The sequence below is a fragment of the Mus musculus genome, chromosome 4, assembly GCF_000001635.26.
Source record: "Mus musculus strain C57BL/6J chromosome 4, GRCm38.p6 C57BL/6J".
Classification (NCBI taxonomy): Eukaryota; Metazoa; Chordata; class Mammalia; order Rodentia; family Muridae; genus Mus; species Mus musculus.
Genome location: NC_000070.6, coordinates 28,142,061 through 28,158,865, shown reverse-complemented (window position 1 = coordinate 28,158,865; position 16,805 = coordinate 28,142,061). Strand labels below are relative to the sequence as shown.

The 16,805-nt window shown below is 36.2% G+C and overlaps 1 long non-coding RNA gene across 1 annotated transcript in view; it reads right to left on the bottom strand.

The window, feature by feature from the left end:
* The window catches only part of Gm52725, a 164,657-nt gene extending 149,145 nt beyond the window's left edge, over positions 1-15,512 (bottom strand). The window contains exons 1-2 of the long non-coding RNA XR_003955375.1: positions 15,335-15,512; positions 11,701-11,788 (exon numbers count right to left, since the gene is read on the bottom strand). This is a non-coding gene — a long non-coding RNA (predicted gene, 52725). The remainder of the gene's footprint in view (positions 1-11,700; positions 11,789-15,334) is intronic.
* Positions 15,513-16,805: the final 1,293 nt, after the last annotated feature.

The window sequence follows — 16,805 nt, the reverse complement described above, 5'->3', positions numbered from 1 at the left end:
GGGAAAAAAATTCATGAACAGAACAGCAATGGCTTGTGCTGTAAGATAAAGAATCGACAAATGGGACCTCATAAAATTGCAAAGCTTCTGTAAGGCAAAGGACACTGTCAATAAGACAAAATGGCAACCAACAGATTGGGAACACCATCATAGAAGCAGGGGAGGGAGAATGGGATAGGGCGTTTCCTGGAGGGAGGATTGGGGAAGGGGAATATAAATATAAATATAGAAAATAGCCAATAAAAAATGAAAAAAACACTTATCAAGTTTTCTAATGAATTATTCATAAAACATTTTATAGTAGATGTTTACAACTTACATCTTTCAAAATTTCTAGCAAGCCTTCAGATTATCTTGATATCTTCTTAAATCAGATATTTTTTTTAGGGAACGGGTAACAGTTCTTTTAAAATGTATTACTTTTACAAGTGATTCTAGAGACTGTACTACATTATGAAAAGGAAATTTTCAAATGGTATTGAGTAAGTGAATTAGTAGCTACTATAAGAATTGATTTTTCATTGAGTTTTTGCTTAAATTAGTCAAGGTTTGTATTAAGAACTACAACTTACTTTGATACACTGAATGCCTATTCAGGTTTAGTATTAGTTAGTTGTCTATTGCATAAATAATTTTGTAGATGAATCTTCTCCATCTGTGAACCACATACAATATTTGTTCCTATAAAAGATTATTTCCTTAAAGAAGACTAAAAGTTTAAATAGCTCAATCAAAGTTTGAATAGCTCAATAAAAAATCTGGGTTTTGGCCTATAGACAAGGAAATGTTCATCATGTTTCAGTCACATATGTAATGTAGACTGACAAAAATCACTGTAGGAAGTTTAAAAAAATAGTTATAAAATTTTAGTTACTAAGTAATTTTGGAAAATAACGTATAACAACTTGCATATTGCTACTAAATTTTTTAATTAAAAACTAGTTAAAAGTAATGAGCCAAAGATAAATTTCTTTAATTTCTAATTTATTCTATAGGAAGGTTATGTAAAAATTATCCCTACCTTCTCCAGATTAGTATGTTATCCTGGGCTATGAAACAGTTACTTTTCACATCAGCAAAACAAAACATCTGAACAAAACAAGTTCAACAGTGTAGTGTTGATGCTAAGTCACAGTTCTAGACTACTGTCCCTTGTGGGAGCACCATGGAGACAGAATCTTGAGGTGCTCTTCACATTGCATCTCAAGTCAAGAAGCAATGGTTTATGACATCTGGTCCTTAGTAGGAATTCGTCTTACTAAGTCCCTGAGATCAGTCTTTGGTATGGTGCATCCTGTGTTGAATATGGGTTTTATGTTTTTCTGTTAAACTTGTCTGAAACCATCCTCATAGATGGATGGTACTAAATCTTATCAACTTGAAAATGTAGAGTAATCATTATAATTGAAAATAATTAAAATCTTTGTCCCCCCACAGGTTAGTGTTGTCTTCTTATGCAAAATGTATTCAATCAATAGGCTAAAATGTCCCATAAAGTGCTCAGTTTCTTATGAGACATAGGCAATCTTTGAATAGTGAGCTCTAGTTCAAACAAAACATAAAAATCATAGTACATATTTCCACATGGAGTACACATTTCTATTTTCCAAGAAGGAACTGGAGCATATCAAGGAAAGAAAGAACAAAAGCTACAATCCAGTAGTGAAAGAATCATATCCCATATCTTGAGTGTCTGAGGTGGTGATAACATGTTCTGGGCTCCAATGATGTTATTTCTAATCTCTCCAGTAGTACATATAACCTTCCTCTGAAACCAGCTATATCCTGTGCTTGCAGATTTGGGTGCATAGCAATTGGTTATAGCATCTCTAACATCATGGTATCCTTGATGCAACTTAGGCTTTATACTTACAGTGTTGCACAGTAGGTTCTCAAGGCTTCTCAGAGTGAGTCCCACACAACATACTATTGATTGGCTTCAATGGCTTTCTAGAACCTTGGTGGCCTTCACAAAACACCTATTTTGTGTGTATCATTTTGCATTTTGTGGACAATTCTGTTGCCACCTCAAGATGTTCCTAAACTTCCCAGAGTGACAACAGTGTCCTTGAGACTGATGCTGTAGAATACTTCCTTAGGTGTAGAACACTTTAATCAAAGTCTTAGTTACCACTTTTAAATGAATTTTCCTTCAATGAATGGATAAGACAACTATCATTTCTTTGCAGAGTGCAGTTTCTCTTTAGTAGTACTAATCCTGCCTTTTCTATAACTTAAACCTCATATGTTTTCCTTTCTAAAAATTGCAAAAGTGTATGTCTTTCTGTTCCATATCTCTGCTTTCTTCTCTCTGTCTCTCTCTGTCTCTGTGTGTTTGTGTGGTGTGTGTGTTTCTCTGTGTTCCTATCTCTGTGTCTGTCTGTGTGTTTCTCTGTGTCTCTGTGTCTTCTCTCTCTCTCTCTCCCCCACCCCCTCTCTCTCTCTCTCTGTCTTCTCATTGCAGAGCTGAATGGAAACAGGGAGAAGTAGCTCTAACAACCTGAGTGGTATTCTATCCTAAGATGTCCTCCACCCTCAAATTAGTCCATTACTTTTAAATTGAGTCTTACATGTGGTTTTAGAAAATTGTAATAAAATGGTGAGATTCTCTGCAATAATTTATCAGGAAAGTCTTTAGCCTAGTTCTGATGATAGTCACTCTATATTCTTCTGAAACCATGAACCAGGCTTCCACAGTGTCCTTCCCAGCATAATGGCCTTCTAAACTCCAAGCCTATTGGCTCATCAAGCTCTTACTGCCTTATAGGGATTTTCTAGCCCAAAGTCCCAGTTATTCCACATACCATCCAAAAAATATTCCCTAAAGACACAGAACCACACGGTCAGGTTTGTCACAGCAGCTGCCCCACTCCACTTCTAGTTTACTCCTTTTGTATAAGTTAACTTACACTTTGTTGGGACTAAAAGACTGACAAAAGTCACTTCAGGAAGAAAGAGTTAATTTTTTCTCATGCTTCAAGAGTACACTTATGATGTTAGGAGCTAAAGTTAGCTCAGTATTCCAGTCAGGAAGCAGAGGGAGATGAACACTGATGATTGACTTGCTTTGCCATTTTATACAGTCTGGATTCCAAATCCAGAATATGGTACCAGCTACATACATGGTGAGCCTTCCTGCCCTGTTGTACCTTTTTGGAAATACCATTATAAAATCCGTTAAAATTGACAATCACTATTAACCTTCACAGAGCACCACAAATATCACAAGATAGTGGGTCAAAATAGAATTTACTTTGTCAGAATTCTGAAGACTGATATCCTAAGAAGAAGATGGCAAGAGAGTCTGTCCTAGTGAGTGCTATCTTATTGGGTTCCAATGTCTTTTCTTCATTTTATTCATGTAGAGAGGGAGAACGGAAGGAAAGTCTGTCCTCTTCCATTTTCATCTTCTGTTCCTCATCCATCTTCTAAAACCACATTACAATTTCAACCTCATCCATATGCACCCATTGGAACTTAATTATGGCTCATTTATCGAGTCTATTCCACTGGGCCTTTCATTATATGAATCTGAGGTTGTAGGAGGAGTAGTTTTTTTTTTTTTTCAATCCACAGCAATGCAATTCTATATTTTGTGATGGGATTTGGTTAATAGAAAAGGGACTCATTTCTCTGTAGTATACATGTTGGGAAAACAAGCCTTCAGCTTTATTTTTTTGTTAATTGCCAGAGTTGCTATCATTAAAATGTATTATTTTGCTCTTCACTCATATGGAAAATGATAATATAATTTGTTGAATTTCTGAGCATGTACTATCATTAAGAACCAGCTTTATGTCAAATTATTTCAGCTCAGCAGTCCAACCTTCTGATGCACAGTGTTCAAACTGCTGGTTAAGTTACAGCTGATTATATAATTTCTTTATTTCCAAGTTCACTAGCAGTAAATTAAATAAGTTATGGATAGTAATAACTGGCAAGGCTATTCTTTTAGGTGATTTAACTATTTAATATAAACATATAACATTTAAGTAACATTAGCACACTAACCTAATATTACATCCCCATTCAAAGAATAATATCAACTAAATGGACCACCCAGAGCTCACAGGGACTAAACCACCAACCAAAGAGTATAAATGGAGGGAGCCATGACTCCAGATACATATGTAGCAGAGGATGGCCTTATATAATATCAATCAGAGGGGAAAGAGGCTTGATGCCCCAGCATAGGGGGATGCTAAAAGGGTGAAGCTGGAGTGTGTGAGTGGGTAGAGGAGCATCCTCATAAAAGCAAAGGGGAGGATGGAAAGGGGAGATGAATGGAGAGTTTATGGAGAGGTAGCCCAGTAAGGGGATATCATTTGAAATGTAAAGAAATAAAATGATTTTTTCTTTTTTTTTATTAGATATGTTCTTCATTTACATTTCAAATGTTATCCCCTTTCCTAGTTTCCCCTCTGAAAATTCCCTATTCCCTCCCCTCCCCGTGCTCCCCAACCCACGCACTCCCTTTCCTGGTTCTAGCATTCCCCTATACTGGGACATAGAGCCTTCACAGGACCAAGGGCCTCTCCTCCCCTGATGACCGACTAGGCCATCCTCTGCTACATATATCAGAGCCACAAGTTCCACCATGTGTTTTCTTTGATTGGTGGTATACTTCCAAGGAACTCTGTGGGTACTGGTTAGTTCATATTGATGTTCCTTCTTTGGGGCTTCAGTCTCCTTCAGCTCCCTGGGTATTTCTCTGGCTCCTTCATTGGGGACCTTGTGCTCCATCCAATGGATGACTGTGAGCATCCACATCTGTATTTGCCAAGCACTAGCAGAGCATCGCAGGAGACAGCTATATCTGGCTCCTGTCAGCAGGCTCTTGTTGGCATCTGCCTAGGGTCTGGATTTGGTGGTTGTTTATGGGGTGGATCCCCAAATGTGGCAGTCTCTGGATGGTCATTCCTTCATGCTCTGCTCAGAATTTTGTCTCTGTAATTCCTTCCATGGGTATTTTTAAAAGCTTCAAATTTTGCAGGTATTTAATTCAGCTATTGTTGTAGTAAATATCCTATCCTATAGTGTGTAGAAAACCTGTGATGAATTACAGAAAAACAAGTGCAGAGACAAACAACCCTAGTAAAATGAAAAACAATAATTCACGAGGATGATGATTGATGATGATACCATGTTAGAAGATATTTAAATTTATATTTTCTTTAGGTTAACATGCCTTTTTCTGGGGAACTAAAAAAGATTTGTTAACTTCAGATGGGGTACCAGTGATGGAAGAAAGAAATTATTCTATTTAAGTCAGATTAGTGAGCCAATGAATATAATTGGAGTTAATTCCAAGAGCATGATAAAAAGGGTGTTCCCATAGAAACACTGACAAAGGGTCACTTACAAAAACATGAATGAAGGGCTTCTAGAGACATATGGGTGAGAGGTTAATTTATAGGAGTATGACTAAATTGCTACCTATAGAACTATGGCTTGTACGAGTGACAAATCTCACCCCTCTATAACTTTTAGTCATGTATGTTAATATATCCTAAAAGACAGACCTCATAAGCATTGGTGGTTCCTCATAATTCCCTATGCTGCTTTATGACCACAGCCATTCCACAAATGAAGGTTAACAGAGGTAGATGCTTGCAGTCAATCATTGAGCACAGGGTCCCCAATGGAGGCATAGAAAAAGGATTGAAGGAGCTGAAGGGGTTTGCAGCCCCATAGGAGGAACAACATTATGAACCAAGCAGACCCTCCCCTCCCTCCCCCCAAGCTTCACAAGAACTAAACCACCAACCAAAGAGTACACATAAAGCAATCCATGGCTCCTGCTGCATATGCAGCATAGGATAGACTTGTCAGACATCAATGGGAGGAGAGGCCCTTGGTCCTATGAAGGCTCGATGCCCCAGTGTAGGGGAATGCCAGAATGGGGAAGGAATGGGTGGATGGGTGGGGGAATACCCTCAAAGAAGCAGGAGTAGGGGGGATGGGATAGGGGTTTTTAAGAGGGGAAACCAGGAAAGGGAATAACATTTTAAATGTAATAGAGAAATAATAATTATAATAGTAATAATAATAATAATAATAATAAAGGCTTCAGTCTTGTGATAATTACGTGAGGAAGGTTATAGCAACTCTGATTTCAAGACGTCCTGTGTGGATGACATACTCTTCACCATATGGTACCAATAATGTAGCTTTTCTCCTTTGTTAATCCTTATTTCTCAATATAGTTTTTCTTCTCTTGTTAAGAAAAAATGACTCAGTCTACTAGGAATTTCATCATTTTATTGAAGGAGCGTCTTGATTGGGTACAATTTGCAAAGCATAGAGATTTTTGTTTGAATTTGTGGTATTCTTTAACAATAATTATTAATTAAATATATGAATATGCAAATAATTTTAATGTTTTAGGAAAATTTAAATAGATTAATATTCTTTGTTTTAAAAATCCAGAATAACTTTTAAAATGATATTTATTGTATGTATGTGCATGCATATCTATATACAATATATTTCTCTAAAATATTAGCGATTCTTAAGTTTACAATCATCTCAAAAATTGCAGTGTGAGTGAAAGATTCTATTGGTTTACTGAAAGGGTAAATATGTTTAACTGGGTAAAAATAGTTGTAGATAAAGTAAGCATAAGCATCTATTTAAAGAATTAAATAATTATATAATAAAATGATCTTAACCTCTCTCACAATTTTCTAAAGTCATGTTGCTACTTAAAGCTACAGTTCACAGTGGGTTTATGAAGAAGAAAGTCCTCATTACAGGACTCCACTCACTCCTATTCTGTATCTCTGTCTTAGATTGCCTCATACAAGTCTCTGACTTGAAATATATTATCCACCAAATCCTTTTCACATCAACTGCCTAAGATGAATATTGTCAATTTGTTCTGTGCTCTTTGTATTTTAATCCACCTCTATTTCTATACTCCAACACTGATGTTTGTTCAGCAAGCCTTGGTTTTGTCTGATTATTGGTCCAATTATTTACACATCATTTAAATTTTAATAACTTAAATCATAGGAATTTTAAGAATAATGGGGTTAGTAAATATTCTCTTCTTAGAAATGTTCACACAAAATATGTTAACTCTTCATAGACTAGAATATCTTGCAACATACTGCATCTTTTTACAACATCATCCACCAGAAAAACTAAATTTAATCCAGTTGGCTGAGAATGTCATAAGGCCAAGTGTTCTGACAACTGATTTGCAATATTCAAAACCTGGGAACAAAAAGCATCATATTTGACTGTTGAAACTCCAGATATTGTTGTAGTATCTCATATTTTACCAGAGTGAAATCAATATAGCTCTTAGAATATCTATGAAATCCATGAGAATTGATTAAATCACAGTTTCTTTTCTGTGGCTCTCTAAAGCTCTTTCCTTGTTGGAAATTATTTTTTTTGTTTGTTTTTCTATGAATAGAGAGAATGTTTCATGACTCACAGCAATTGCAGAGTCTAATATATCAGTACTTGTATTGTTGCTCTGTGCCTCAATCCCAGATCTTAACTCAAAATACTTAAAAGCCTGTGCTGTGGGTCATACCTTAAGCCACTAACCTGAGTTTAGAGTGCCTCAATATTTCTGCCATCAAATTTTGTCTTCAGAAAATTTCACACAAAAATATAATACTGTGACTCTCAACATCTTCTTTTTTCTTTCCTTCCATTCCCCAAACAAGCCCCATTGGCATAACCTTTCTTTTTTTCTTGTTACTCGCTGAGTTTGACACGTGTTACCATGGCTCTGTTATAATTCATTGGACCGTGGTGATCTCATCAGTAGGCATACAAATGATGACAGTGTTTAACTCTACCACAGAATCCATCATTCCAAAAGAAAAGATAGTGTCACATGGCTCCTTCCTCTTCCATGATTGGCTGTTGAACTGGCCCACCACATACAGATCAGTTGCTAGCAGCTGCTTAAACAAACAAACAAAAACTGTTGATGCCTTCTTTCCACCAACAGCCTACAGTGTTTTTTTTTTTTTTTTTGATTCTACATCACTGCCCGACAGCCAGAAAGCATCCAACTCATGTCCACTTTGATTTTTCTGTATCTTGATCCTACAATATGTAGTTTTTTAAGTAACAGGTTCTTATCAACTAGATCTGATGCACATACAAACTGTATAACTATGAATAATACCGTTTGAGTGTTCTCTATGACCTACCTGACCACAAACACAAGTGGATGAATCCTCAGACATCGGTTTTGGTTTAACAGCACCAGGCTATTCCACCCAGCATAATTTAGCCATATTGTTTTTCATCATTCTGACACATTTTTTTTAAACTGACTTACAGTGTTGTGGGTTTTGTTGTTGTTGTTGTTTTGTTTGTTTGTTTGTTTTTCAGTCCTGGCCCTTTACTTCTTTTTTTGTACATTAGGCCATGAATTCCTATGGGATGGCCTCCAGCAGCTCTGGCTCTTTTCCGTTAGTCCTCACAAAGTGTGCTTCTCTGATTGGCGCAGGCTGGCACTTCAGCTGCACCCAGGTGCCCTTCTCTTTGGCTTTCTTTTTCTTCTGGTTGTTCTCCTTCACCCACCTCAGGAAGCTGTCTCTGCTCTTCAAGCGCTTGATGTGCTCAATCCGCACATTGATCCTCTTGGCCAGACTCTTGCCCTTAACTTGCTTGTTTACAAGGATTACCACGGCCTGCTAGGTGACATTGTAGACTCTTCCTGTTTTGCAGTGGTAACACCGGGCATTCCTTTCTGAACAGTGCCCATTCCCTTGATGTCTAAGATATCACCCTTCCTGTGGATTCGTATGTATGTGGCCAAAGGAGCAATGCCATGTTTCCAAAAAGGCCTAGAGAACATATACCGAGTGCCTCTCCTCTTTCCCTTTGTGTTTGTCATTTGGGCGAGTTACTGGAAGATGGCTACCTAGGCTGAAAAAGCAGTGTTGTGGTTTTAAAGCTCTCATTTTCAAATATCAACTGCATCGATATTTTTGGGGTTTTATGAAAGTGAAGAATGTCCCTTCCATCACCTCAGGGATTCCCTTTCCCTCTCTCTGCTTACTAAACCACTTCCACTGCCAAAACATTTTCTAGAGCAACAGAGGTCTAGAAGAAGGAGGAGGGCTTAAAATTTTATAATGCATTTCAGTCTAAAAGGAAATTTATTTTTGTATGCCTTCGATTACTTCAAAAAAGAAGAAGCCACTTGAATATCTATAGTACACTCAATTGTGTTTGGCCTTATGGTTATTCCTAAAAATTTAAATAATTAGTGGTCACAGCACAATTACAGTTGAGGAAATTGTCACATTAAGTGAACTTCAAATATATCGTATCATAGACTGCTATAATATTCAAACAAAAATCTCATTTGATTATAGAAATAATAGGAAAGCAAATAATCCTTTTCATTTTATTGTATAGAAAATTTTCACTAAAATAATTTTTAACATTTTTAAGTCATAATAGGACTGCAAGTGTTACTCATTTTGAATGTAGAAAAATTTCAAATCATTATAAAACTACAGTATAGAAACCAGAACTGGAAGGTGTGCCTCTGTGTGTGCTCTATATAAACAGTAGTAAATTATAAAGTAAGATGATAAAGATAAAAGAGACAAACACTGGAAAAATATGTGTTGTGATAACTGATACATAAATCAGCATGTATTCAGAAAAGCAGTCAAGGGTACTATGATTCTAAATCATGTTATCACAGGCTTCTGATAGGCCACACTTTATACAGCTACTACCTCCTTACTGAGTACTTAATAATTCTACTGAAAATATAACCATGTAAAATATAAGCTCACAGATGTAAAAGTAAATGTACAATAAATGGTTTTCTATAGATGAATGCAATTTGGTGGTTTTATTCTCTGTGAATAGTTTTCCTGTGCTGAACAATTCTACAATAAAACCTAATTAAATTGAAAAATAGAATAAGCTGAACAAATGATGAATGTATTTTAATCCAAAGTCTACAGTTTGTGTCAACAAAATGGCAGTTCCTGTTTTTCACAAAGGATAATTATACACGTGTTACAATTTTAATAGATCACAGTATGAAATAGAACTGTTCTTGTAGGTTTTGAATAATTATGATTATGACTAATAACTCTGACTTCAGGTTAGCATTATTTCAGCAAGGAAAACATAATATGCTTTATGATTATGAGCAGGCAATCATTGTGATGGTGAGTAATTTTTCAATATTTATCATTAATAGCATAATTTTACTCATGGATAATAGCTACAATTTTTATAAAGCAAATTTGTTCACCCACAGGCAGAGTGATATTTGTAAATATCTGAAAAATAATTTTTTCTTCTTCATCTTTAAGTAAATTTAGTTATATGATTCATATAGTATTACTTAAGTTTTTGATTGGAAGAGTCAAATAATAATAAATATCAAATATGTATATAGAATCAAATATTAAATTACTAAAATACTGCCTTTCTATGTGCAGCTGTCACCATCCAAGATTTTTTTAACAAAATGAATTCATATCCACCTTCTTGTATTGAGCATAGATAGTTCTTTAAATGCTTCTAAAGTTTCTGAGTCTCTTAGTTAGGGTTTTACTGCTGTGAACAAACACCATGACCAAAGTCACTCTTATAAGAACAACATTTAATTGAGGCTGACTTACATACTCTGAGGTTCAGTCAATTATCATCAAGGCAAGAGCATAGCAGTGCCAAGGCAGACATGGCACTGGAGAAAGAGCTGAGGGTTCTACATCTTGTTCCAAAGGCTAAGAGGAGAAGACTGACTTCCATGTGGCTAGGAGGAGTGTATCATTGCCCACCCTAACAGTGACACACTTCCTCCAACACGTCCACACCTCCTAATACTGCCACTCCTGGGCCAAACATATTCAAACCACCAAGGAAAATTTCGAGAGTAATATTAAGAAAATTAATGAAGTCATTTTATCTTATATGCTCAACATGACTAGCATTTAAAACCATAATTTTATATGTACAATATTTAATGGCATAAAATATTACTATCATATAAAAGACTGAGTTCTGAATTCCTCTCAGAAGATGTATTCGTATAGTTTTCACATCAACTAATACATAGAATTTAATGATTTATTAATTTTTCTTTTACTGTAAAGAATTTAGTTTATTTCTTTAAAATGCTATAACTTTTCATGTGTGCTTTAGGTGGATTTTATTAAATAAATCCCTGGTGTTAAAAATTATAGTGTATCCTACCACTGTTTCATAATATTGCTGATGAACACATTTCATTTCTAAAAAGTTACTCCTGTTCAGGAGTGCATGATTGCATATTCCCATCAGGAGTGCATGATTGCATATTCTCATCAAGCTATACACATACAAATTCTTTTAAATCACTTAAAAATCACAAAGAACAATGAGCATAGCCCATGAAAATAATAGGAAAATCAAATGGTTCCAAATGAAGGGGTAATGTGTAAACAAAGCAATCTGAGTATTTTAAAAACAATACATTTGATCTCTCAGGCAATGCTAATGGAATGTCATCCTGCTCACCATGTCTACAGAGAATGTTTGTCAAGTCACGTAGTAGAATTCATTTTCTTGATATTTTATTTAGGAAATTAACATTGTCATCAGACATACCTTGTTTGAGAATAATTGTTTGGGGAACATGAATATATTAGTTACTGTTTACTGTTATTTATTGCTAGGACCAAAGGCAACATAGAGATGAAGGAGCATACTTACCTTAAAGTTTCAGAGGTAGAATCTGTAGGACTGAGAGAGCTGTAGAAGCATGTGGGTGAAACAGAAAGATGAGTAATTTCATATTCACCTGAAAGCATAAAGCAGAGAGAAAATTGGCAATATAGCAAGGCTTTAAAATCCCATGCTTGCCCTTAGTGGATCCCTCCAGCTTAGATCCACAAGCCATAGGTTAATTGACCTCTGCAAGCAGTGCCATCATTAGGCTACCTAGCATTGAAATATATGATGTACCTATAGGGATTATTTCTTATTCAAATCATCATAATTGAAAATGGGTAAAAATAAAATAAAACACCTAAACCTGAGAATAGAAATAGCATTTATACTATCAATAATGTATGATCTTGCTAGATATTTATCAAAAGATCACATGCATTAAAAGAAAGTTGCATTGAAATGAGATTTTAGCTGTGAGTTTTGTTTCCAGTTGTGATTTATAAAGCTGACATCAAGCCATTTGGAAATTAGCAGAAAATGAATGCTCATGTCATTAAAATGAAAGACAGGTATTTAAGAGGTTCTCATTGACACTAAATAGGAGCAGGGATTATAGATAAAAAGAAAAAAATTGAACATATTCTGAGTCCCAAATGATTTGGGCAACAAGTACACAGTGTATTGGACATTTTATCCAAGTTAAAGGCAAAGAGGATTTTCATCCAAACAAAGTCATTTTAGTGACTTTTGTAACAATAGCTAAAACTACTTCATTGATAACATATACAAGAATACACTGCAGCAATATAAAGGCTCCTATACTAGTCATCTCCAATTGTCAAGCTGAAACTTCCTCAGGTCATCTGAGGAGAGAACACACAACTGAAGATTGCCCGAATCTGACTGGTCTATGATCATTTTTTGAAGGACTTTCTTGATTTTTAACTGATGCAGCAGGGCAGAGGCCTCTCCACATTGAGCAGTAACAATCGATAGGAAGATGGTCCCAGGCTGTATAAAAAATGTTAGATAACTGTTTTTAAGTGAGCCAAGAGGCAAAGGTTCTCCATGTTTCCAGCCCTGACATTCCTGAGTGATGGATTGTGACTTGGAAACACAAGCTGAAACCCACCACTTCTTGAAATAAGTTGCTATTTTTTGTAGTGTTTTCTCAGATAAACAGAAAAGAAACTAATATAGATATGCAGAATGGAGACTAAAAACACCGAAATACATGGAAGAAATTTAAAAAGTAATGTTGCAGAAATAAAACAAAATATATTGTGCTGAATAAAAGTTATGTATAGTATAGGGCATCTTTAAAATCATGGCAGGAGAAAGCTTATTTCCTAGTGGTCATATCTTCTATTTTACAATATGAGATCATCAGAATATCTTGAGAGAAATTTTATGAAAATCTGAACAATGGCTTCCAACACTATGAATAATATCTTTTAAAAATGTATTTACATTTCAAATGTTATCCTCCTTCCTGGTTTCCTCTCTGCAAACCCCCTTTTCTATCCTCTCCTCCCTGCTTCTGTGAGCGTGTTCCCCCACCCAATTAATCACTCCTGCATCACCACCCTAGCATTCACTTATACTGGGGTATCGAAGCTCTACAGGATCAAGGGCCTCCCTTCCCACTGATGACAGATATGACAGTCTGCTGTTACAAATGTATCTGGAGCCATATGTACTTTTTGGTTGGTGGTTTATTCCCTTGGAGCTCTTGGGGATCTGGTTGGTTGATATTGTTGTTCCTCCTATGAGGTTGCAAACACCTTCAGCTCCTTCAGTCCTTTCTCTAATTCTTCCATTGTGGTCCCCTTTCTAAGTCTAATGGTTGGCTGAGAGCATCGACATCTGTATTGGTCAAGCTCTGGCAGAGCCTTTTAGGGTACAGTGATAACAGACTTCTGTCAGCAAACACTTCTTGGCATCATCAATAGTGTATTGGTTTGGTGTCTGCAGATGGGATGGGTTCCCCTGCTGGGCAGTCTCTGGATGGCCTTTCCTTCAGTCTCTGCTCCATCCTTTGTTCCTGGATTTTCTTTTAACAGGAGAAATTCTGGGTTCCAACCAACCAGAATCCCCAGGGCTCCCAGGGACTAAAAGACCAACCAAAGATTACACATGGAGGGACCCATGGCCCGTTCTGCATATGTAGCAGAGAATAACCTTATCTGGCATCAATGGGAGGGGAGGTGGTTTAGTCCCTTGTAGCAATTCTGTATTAATATTTTTGAGATGGGTAGGTGGCCCTATTCCTCAAGCAGAGGCCACGCCTAACCTCTGATATAGTCTCTACAGGTTCTCTCTCCTCTTTGTTTGGTGTTTCAGCTAATGTCATTCCTGTTGAGTCCTGGGAGCCTCTTGCTTTCCTTGCTTCTGGGACTTTCTGGTGGCTAACCCAAATTCTCCATCCCCCACTATTCTACACCTCCATTCAATTTACTCTCTCCTCTCTACCTCTCCTTCACCCCTGTTACCTCCCACACCTGATCCTGCCCCCACTTTTGCCCTCCTTTTCCTCTCTCCATCAGGACATTCCCTGGTCTGAAAACACATTAAGTATACTAAACATTATTAACAAAACAAGAAATCTGAAATATAGATTTGAAAGTATATTATTAATGATAACTCACTGACTTGCAATAAACATACTTCAGTAGTAAATGGTAGTTATGTGATATGGATATTGAGAAATCAGAATTTAGAATTATACAAATACCTACTGAAAGGTGACAATGGATACAGAACAATAGATACCATGGCAGGTCACACATTTTGATCTTGATCATCTACCTCAACTGTGTGCATTGGCCCAAGATAGCTTTGCAGGTAATTCTTCAAACTTCCCTATTTTGGCATCTTTGCTCCTGATTCATGAGTGCATTTTGTTCTACAATGATGGACCTGGTTTTCTCTTGCAAGCTTTCCACTCCCTATGTTGATTGTGTGGAGACAGAGATCAGTTAACTTCAGATTTTTTAAAATAGATTCCACATTGTCTTTGTATTCTATTGTCTACTGAGATAAGATGCACAAAGACAGGCTTAAGTGTGACAAGGTCGTGTCCTGTTTAGTTTCCAAACAGCAAAAGCAAAAAATTCTGTACAGTAAATCTTAGATGTCTTATTCCACTTAAGGATTGTTTTCATTGATAACATCTCACTGTTACAGCAATTCTATCCATTAGATCTACTTACTAAAAAGAACTACTAAACTTTCACTGTCTTCTATCAAGTACTAGATATCAAAGGTCAACATTACGCAGTCTGTGGTGGTCACGGTATCATAACTTTGGAATCAGCATCTTCCTTCACCCTGAAAAGTTGTCATTTTCTTAAAAGTATCAAGATAAATAAATCAAAAGAGATCTTTTGATCTCTCTGTTGAAGAATTAATAACTTTAATGAGATTTATCACCATCCAATCTCTATATGCTCTCACTCATTTCTAGTTTCAAATTCATTGCATCTGTAATGAAAATAAAAGGTATTTTTAGTATTCAGAAGACATAACATGATTAATCACATCTCCACTAATGATATTTTAAAAGGACCTCAGCTCAGAATTGTGACACACAATCATGAAAAATCTGATTCCATTTTTAAAGATACTACTCTCAAACATTATGCTGCTGCAGAGGCATAATTTTTTACTCACTAACCTCAGATCTGAAAGACAATGCAAACATGCAGCTCCGCGGCACTGCTGGAAGAGTGTCTGTTCTGCATGCAGAGTAAGATGCAGCTGATTGGCTTAGGACAAGGTGATGTTACCGTTTGTTAAAACAGAAATGCCAGATACAAAGTTTTAGAGACGTGGATTGAGGTCCAAGAGCAGCATAATGCTACCAAATGGATAAGAAACAACACTAAAGTCACTTCTCATGCATAATGCATCGGCATTCGCTATTGGAGCTGGTATCACCATCTGGTGTCTAATTATTCTCGCCTCACACCACACGGTGTTGTGCACCTAATGGATTGACTGTATGTTATAACAACCCAGAACACAGACTCTTTGCTGCTAATTATAAGGCACTGGTTATTGTTTGAGTTATGGAAATTCTGAAAAATTTTGAAGCATGTTGCTTATAATAAATATTTAGTAGAATATACTCAGAGGAGAGACTCCAGTTAGCTCTTACTTTTCTAAGCGATCTATTGTTCTTTTTGATGTCATTTTTCTAATATTTGTCCCACAGAAATTTATTGAGATGCTGATTCCCTACTCCTCACGCTTGGTCACCATTATTGTTTTTTGTTTTTAACTGAAAGCCCTTATATTTATTTATTAGTGTTGATTTCAAGTTGTTAGGTGACTGTGGTGATCACTACACTATGGAATTCTGCAACTTCAAGCTGCAATAAATGGTCACCTTCTCTTTTCTCATAAAAGCAAACCTTTATACTTTTACCATATTTGGAAGGCATCTGAACATATTTGGTATCTGACTGAACCAGAACTCTGTAGATGGATCCAGTTAAGAAACAAAAATAGCTGTTAGTAGATAATTAAAATAAAAATTTACTGAGAATTTAATAGAAACATTTATGAGTTATTATTCAGAACAGGATACTGACATCCCTAATACAGTATTTAAATTCCAAAGGAAACGGATCGCTTTGTAAATTATAGTTTTATTTACCTAAAGCTAAGCAAAATTTTAATTATGTTGTATATTAAACAGTCCCAAAAGGTAGTTGGTTAAATTGTCATTCACCTTTAGTCATAAATCTGGTGATTTAATTAGAGCTTGTAAACACACTCCTCATTTTTATCCAAGGAGCCTCAGAACTGCACCTCTGGTTTCAGAGTAAAGCAGCTCAATGTTGGAGGAACAATTCTGACTTGGGAAGATGGTTCAGTGAGATGATCCATCAGTTTTCTGTCCTTAGTGGGCCACTGGCACCTACCTGTTCAGTCTTCTTTGTAGAATGTTCTCTAAGTTTAAAGAGAGGGAGGCAACGATTCTTGCCAATACCCCTTAAGGTTAGTAAGAACAAGTACAAAAATCACTTTCAGGAAACTCCATCAAAAAAAATTACAGGCTCACACCAGATTTGGTGTGAAAAAGCATATGAAGAGCCCTGTAATAAATCTCAACACTTTAGGAGTATTTGAAGGATAGGGTA